The sequence below is a fragment of the Pholis gunnellus genome (assembly GCF_910591455.1).
Source record: "Pholis gunnellus genome assembly, chromosome: 16".
Classification (NCBI taxonomy): Eukaryota; Metazoa; Chordata; class Actinopteri; order Perciformes; family Pholidae; genus Pholis; species Pholis gunnellus.
In genome coordinates this window covers 21,502,387-21,510,235 of record NC_136543.1, presented here as the reverse complement: position 1 = coordinate 21,510,235, position 7,849 = coordinate 21,502,387, and positions in this window count along the sequence as shown.

The following is a 7,849-nucleotide window of genomic DNA, read 5'->3' as shown; positions in this document are numbered from 1 at the left end:
ACAACGTATGACTGAGCCATCAAAACAACTCATGACAGGAAACGTAGTCATCAAAAAAACTGTGGAGCTCACAGGTTTATTCACACTAACATGAAACTCGTCAAACTAACAAACCACTAATGTGACTTTGAATGAACAACATTGAAAAGTTGTATTTTCTGACAGGAATATGTGACAGTTCGTCATGTTGACAACACGCTGCAAACAAAGACGCGCTAAAACCGGACAAATGTGTGAATAGGAGCAGCATGTTCGGAGCAGCGGACATGTTTCTGTGTACCGTAGCAACGTTTCCTCATGAAACAGTTTGTGTGATAGCTAACAAAAAGTTACTCCTCACGCGTTTTCCTACAAAACTGCATATTATTGATCGTTACGTTCTTACGGTCTTCTCATAATGTTCTTGTTCTTCCGTCTTCTACTCAGCTAGTTTTAGGAATAGATCAGCGTTTGGGTTCAAATAACATGTTGGTGACCAGTGGAGCATTAAAGCATTAAAGCCAGCTGACTAGCAAACAGCTAGCTTGGTAATCCCACCATGCTTTAATGAACAGCTGGTCTATCTCAGCTGTGTGACAGCAGCACGTTAAAATACATATTCATCTCTTACCTCCATATTTGAAATGCTTTTTTCATCTTGTTTTGGCCGCACATACTGTACGTATCGGTGCGTATCGGTGCGTATCGGTGCGCTTACACGCAGCAAACGTGACCTGCGTTGGTAAACCCCCCGATCGAACACGTGTTGTGGTTGCAGTGAGTCAGTCGGCTCTGTGGGTTTAGTGATACACACACACACACACCTACAGAGTCTCTGAGGCGTCCTCATGTGACTCTGACTGTGGAACAAGCGTAGCAGCCATGTTTCAATGTGAGATGTGTTTTTGTACCCACAGGCAGGTTTCCAGGTGAGCTCTAAAAACAAACCTTTACTCTCACGAACTCAAGCAACATCGCCATAGAAACGCCTCACAAACAAGTCGGCATCTGAACGCAGCTCTTCACGTATTGATTCAGGAGAAACAGAACAGCTTCATTTGAACTCATCGTTCTAGATTCTGTGCTTCAGTCGACTTTTACTTTATAAACTGCAGACGTGTCGATCAAACCAACACCTCACATGTAGATGAGGCAGCAGCACGTGAACCTTCCAGTGTTACTGTCATCACTCGTCATACGTTAGTGGATCCTATTTCTCTAAATGTCAAACTTTTCCTTGTAAAAAAACGGAATTTACCTGCAGAGAAACGTTACAGGCGTTTCTCACTGGATGCAAATAAAAAAACTTTGCATGTTTGTTTTAAAAAAAATCTAAAAGCAGGGACCAATGAGAGGACCGGTGAGCGGTGTGCTCGTCCAATCGGTCGCAGGAGGAGTCGCTTCTTCATCCTGCTGTAGTTTGAATGAAGCCAGTTTTGTCAGGCGGGAACCAATGAGAGCAGAGGAACTCACAGGACACATTATTACAAGAACGGCTCTCATTCAACCAGTTTAAACTCTCAGTCATTGAAACGGCCTTGACATAACAGAAGCCGTCGCTTTAACCTTGTGTCCTTTGCCTTTCGTGTGTGTGTGTGTGTGTGTGTGTGTGTGTGTGTGATTCAACACACAACAAGGTAAAGCTGTCAGGACTGAACACGCCTGCAGCATTTAGTCAGGAATGTGAGTTACATCTTGTTGAGTCAACGCTGAGCCATGCAGGGAGCAGGAGAGAGAGGTGGGAGGAAGGGGAGGAGGGGGAGGAGTGGGAGGAGGGGGAGGAGGGGGAGGAGGGAGAGGAGGGGGAGGAGGAGGAGGAGGGAGAGGAGGGAGAGGAGGGGGAGGAGGGAGAGGAGGGGAGTCAAATGGGAGAAACGTAACCAGAAAACAGTCGACGCCTCCCGTCAGGTTTCACTTCCTGACTACAAACCCTCAAAGGTCGACTGTCGTGGTTTGAAGGTAAATCTCTCGGCAGCCATTGGGCGGCTCGTGTTCCCCTTAAGGCTGAATTGTAATAACTTTGGTGATCCTCTGACTTCTCCTTTGGCGCCATCATCGGGTCAAGTTTAATGTCAGATACTTTAGTTTATGCAGAACAAGACATAGATACTGAGACGCTGAAGGTGTTTGTGTTGAGCATACTTTATTCCTCCCAGGGGGGGAAATGCTGCGTTACTGGTGCTCTTACAAATAAGCACAAGAAAATGTAAATAAAAAAGGAATAAGGAATGAAAAAAAAAGATTTTTATCTTCTTGGAATTTATTGTGATTTTTGTTTGTTTTTCATTGGGTGCAGGTAAATGAAAGGTTGACATGTCTGCTGTTGAAGAGGACGTGTTGGTGTCGTCAGCGCCTCCTGGTGGTGAAGCCGTTCATGACGCTCACGTGTGTTTTCTGAAGCAGCTCTACTAGCCGAGCACAGTTAGCTTATGAATGAGTAACATCCGCATTCACACCTGATGTAAACACACTCTCAGTTTAAACCAATGACTTTGATCCTTTTACACTGGAGGAGGAGATCCGTGTGGGCCTGTCCCAACAGGTAGCCCTCTACCTGTGTGTGTGTGTGTGTGTGTGTGTGTGTGTGATTACAGGGTACAGTAATAACAGCCTTGTTCGGTGGAATGGCAGAATAATAACTCACAGCGAACGCCTCCTTTCTCTGGTTCACAGGAAGTTAAGTGAGGACAAAAGAACTGATCAGCGTTGAGTTTAATCTATGATGTGACATCACGAAGATCAGAGGAAACCACTCGTTTTCAACTGAAGTCACATTTTAATGTTTTAACAGTTTCAATGTTTCTGAATCCACTGAGTGGTTTACGTCATGTCACAGCTGACTCACTGATGGTCTGGAATGGAAGGACTTTATGATCATAGTATACTCATAGTATACTATGATCATAGTATACTATGAGTATACTATGATCATAAACATACTATTCCTTTGTATGATATACTATACTGTAACTTTTAATCACTTTTTATGACATACTAAGCTTTGACCTTTTGTAACTTCTCAACATACTTTGACTTTTGTTTTTTTAACACTTTAATAACTTTAGAATCACGTCATATTCTACTGTTATAGTTCTACTCTATAGTTCAACAGGACTGGTGGTGGAGTGAGACGTCAACACAGACTCTGCTGGTAAGTGAGACGTGTTCCCTTTGAGAGAAGAAGTGTGTGTGTGTGTGTGTAATGTGTGTGTAATGTGTGTGTGCGTGCGTGCGTGTGTGTGTGTAACGTGGTAACGCGGTGTCATGTGGGGCTTGAAGGCCGCGTGATGTCAGTGCTCTGGAGTTAATGTTTTTGGGAGTCTGGATGACGAGACTCTACAGGACGACGTCTATGAGACGATATTCTACGACTGTAAAGACGTTTTGTTGTAATAAATTATTATATTATGATTCTTTCTGTGACTTTTTACAACATACCATAGTACATCCTTTTGGTTGCTTTATAACATACTATAATATAACTTCTATACTATATTATTAATTTCTTTATAATATTTGATGTTTTTTATGAAATACTGGCTTTTAATTCATTTATCACGGCATCGTATACTATGAGGTTTTGATGTTATATGTACTGTGACTTTTTATGTTTTTATTTTACAACAAACTATATTATATTATATTATTATATTATAATATATTATGGCTTTTTATTTCTTTTCTTTGACAGACAAGACCGACTATATTATGAATTTGAAAAGATATCCCATAATATATGACTGTTTTCTGACATAGTGTTCTTCAATCAGGAGAGACCAGATAAAGGTTTGTTATGAACAGGATGACGTCTGGACACGCAGTCCTTCAGAGTGAACACTGAGTGTGACCTTGTGACTGTTTTACAGGTTAACTCTGACTTTTTAGTTCACGGTTACTTTTAAATGGAATACTATACTTTGATATTTGTTAATTTTTATTGACTCATTCTAAGCTTCACGTGACGTCTTTTTTATTACATACTATGACTTGTGATTTTTTATTGATTTTTTTATTTGACTTCTTTATGAGTTTACTTATGAAAACACTTCTATGCATACCTGCACACACACACACATACACACACACACACTCTCACACACACACACACATGTCCAGACATAAGAAAAAGGAATGTATTTAATCGCGATTTGTCCCAACATGACATCCTGTAACTGACGGAACGAGGCCATCGTTGATGGAGGTGATCCGTTTGTATTCACATTCATTAAATGTCACATTGTTTGGAGGATTAAGGATTCAAAAACAGGAAACGGCAGAAACACACCTCCACACTCAGGAAGGGCGTCTCCTCTGTAGCTCGTATCAGATCGGAGGGAAAAGGCCTGCTGCTGCCAGGCTCGGGCTAAGTGTTACATATTTGTGTGATGATTCATATGTCAGTTTCTGTGTCGAAAGGGAAAAGGGTTCTCCGGATAGATCGAATATTTACATTCTCTTTTTCTCTGTGATGAGTGCAGCATTCACAGAGGAAGGTGAATTTAATGCAGCATGACACTAAAAACACATTTTAATCATTAACATTTCCTCAAACTCTCCATTGATTCCAGACGACAGCTTCTACTGTGTGTGTGTGTGTGCGTGTGTGCATGTGTGTGTGTGCGTGTGTGCAAGTGTGCATGTGTGTGTGTGTGTGCGTGCGTGCGTGTGCGTGCGTGTGTGCATGTGTGTGTGCGTGCGTGTCTGCGTGTGTGTGTGTGCGTGCGTGTGTGTGCGTGTGTGCATGTGTGCGTGTGTGCATGTGTGTGTGTGTGTGCGTGTGTGTGCATGTGTGCGTGTGTGCATGTGTGTGTGCGTGCGTGTGTGCATGTGTGTGTGTGTGTGCGTGCGTGCATGTGTGTGTGTGTGTGCGTGCGTGTGTGTGCGTGTGTGCATGTGTGCATGTGTGTGCATGTGTGCGTGTGTGCATGTGTGTGTGTGGAGTTTAAAGAGATTGATACACCAGATATCACTGACAGGTCAAGTCACTGGAGGGAAAAAAAAGAGTAAATCTCAAACTCAATCACATTTCGCCACAAAATATCTCTTTATATGAACACAATGAATCGACAAATCTGCACAAACAAGATTATTATTATGTGAATAATAATAAAATAATAAAAGTTTGTCCATCATCCACCATGATAACCGACTCTTTTGGTAATCTGCTGCTAGCTGCTAACCGCAGGCTCAGCGGTCGCCATATTGAGAGCCGTCGAGAGGCAATCCAAATGCTCCCGATCTCGTTTATAGCACGATCAATGACAGCTAACCCTCACATCCACAGAGAAGAAAAGGATCCTTTTGAGAATACTATTTGATATCTTTAGAAATATGTGACGATCTGTTCTGTGACATAATAGAAGAATAGAATAGCATCGTGGACTGTGTGACATCACTGCTGTTTAAACACACAGCTGCTGACAAACGTTGAGGTTTGTTCAGACAAACTGAATCCTCCAGAAAACAGAAACCTGAACATTGAAAGTGAAAGAGAAGCTCTGGGTTCTCTCCTCACTGGGTTCTCTCCTCACTGGGTTCTCTCCTCTCTGGGTTCTCCCTTCTCTGGGTTCTCTCCTCACTGGGTTCTCTCCTCACTGGGTTCTCTCCTCACTGGGTTCTCTCCTCACTGGGTTCTCTCCTCTCTGGGTTCTCCCTTCTCTGGGTTCTCTCCTCTCTGGGTTCTCTCCTCTCTGGGTTCTCTCCTCTCTGGGTTCTCTCCTCACTGGGTTCTCTCCTCACTGGTTTCTCTCCTCACTGGGTTCTCTCCTCTCTGGGTTCTCTCCTCACTGGGTTCTCTCCTCACTGGGTTCTCTCCTCTCTGGGTTCTCCCTTCTCTGGGTTCTCTCCTCACTGGGTTCTCTCCTCACTGGGTTCTCTCCTCACTGGGTTCTCTCCTCACTGGGTTCTCTCCTCTCTGGGTTCTCCCTTCTCTGGGTTCTCCCCTCTCTGGGTTCTCTGGGTTCTCTCCTCTCTGGGTTCACTCCTCTCTGGGTTCTCTCCTCTCTGGGTTCTCTGGGTTCTCTCCTCTCTGGGTTCTCTCCTCTCTGGGTTCTCTGGGTTCTCTCCTCTCTGGGTTCTCTGGGTTCTCTCCTCTCTGGGTTCTCTCCTCTCTGGGTTCTCTCCTCACTGGGTTCTCTCCTCACTGGTTTCTCTCCTCACTGGGTTCTCTCCTCTCTGGGTTCTCTCCTCACTGGGTTCTCTCCTCACTGGGTTCTCTCCTCTCTGGGTTCTCCCCTCTCTGGGTTCTCTCCTCACTGGGTTCTCTCCTCACTGGGTTCTCTCCTCTCTGGGTTCTCTGGGTTCTCTCCTCTCTGGGTTCTCTCCTCTCTGGGTTCTCTGGGTTCTCTCCTCTCTGGGTTCTCTCCTCTCTGGGTTCTCTGGGTTCTCTGGGTTCTCTCCTCTCTGGGTTCTCCCCTCTCTGGGTTCTCTGGGTTCTCTCCTCTCTGGGTTCTCTGGGTTCTCTCCTCTCTGGGTTCTCTCCTCTCTGGGTTCTCTGGGTTCTCTGGGTTCTCTCCTCTCTGGGTTCTCTCCTCTCTGGGTTCTCTGGGTTCTCTGGGTTCTCTCCTCTCTGGGTTCTCCCCTCTCTGGGTTCTCTGGGTTCTCTCCTCTCTGGGTTCACTCCTCTCTGGGTTCTCTCCTCTCTGGGTTCTCTGGGTTCTCTCCTCTCTGGGTTCTCTCCTCTCTGGGTTCTCTGGGTTCTCTCCTCTCTGGGTTCTCTCCTCTCTGCATGTTTAAAAAGAACAGACTTGAAGGACGAAGCATGTTTTGTATCTAATCACATCTTTATTATATATTTAATATTTATTATTTATTACTAAATCTTCTCAACCCGTAACTTTCTGATATTTTGATGTTTTTTTGCTGACTTGTGCAGATTTGAAGCCGGTGGACGTGTTCGTGTTGATTCAACACACATGAGAGAATGTTGCAAAGCAAAACAGCAACGACGTCAATGTACATGTTTTTCTCTTTCCATGGAGCTACGCTAGCAGTTTCCCCCTGCTTCCAGTCTTTGTGCTAAGCTAGGCTAACCCCTATAGCCATGAAACCTGTAGATTCACCTGAATATATAAAACATGAACGTCATCCGCGACGTGACCCAGTTGAGTTAACTTGTTGTCTCGTCACTCAGCCTTCGATGAGATAAATGAGACATTCATTCATTCATCTGCTGCTCAGAAACAGTTTGTTCCTCATGAAACTGACTGAATCATGTTTCTGGATAAGACGATGTCCTAGTTCTCTATAGTGGATTCCTGATTATTTCATTTCTGTTGTGGACTCATTCAGAGGTTCAAGTGTGAAATAAACTAAATCAGAATCACCTAAAGAGGAGATTTATCATCATGTTGCTGTATGTGAGTTTTCTGACTGTCGACCTTTAAAGTATGAATAAAGTTTTCTTGATTAGTTCATAAAAACTGTTTTTACCACAGTTGTGTTGGGAGGATCACAGAGTTACTACAGAACACCTTTAATATAAGATGACACGTGTGATCCTAACGCAGGTCTGAATGCTGCTCAAAGAACAAGAAGAAGTAAACTGAGACGTGTTTGAAGTCGGTTCACTGAACAGAATTCTGGTGTCATTCAGTTTATATTGTAATCATATTATTGTTATTGTGTTATCGTCATAGATGTTCTACTTAAAGCAGCAGTTCATGTGAGCACTGACCTTCACACGCGGGGTTCTGTCTCGTGCTGCTCGTCCTGTGGCCTGCAGCGCCCTCTGCTGGTGGTTCCTGGTGTTACATCATCGCCTTCAATCAACACAAACCTCTGAACCACCGGATCCCTCCGGAGACAAAACTCCTGCTTCTGATCGGGAATTCATTATGTGATGCATATAAAAAGAGTAAAACACTGTAAA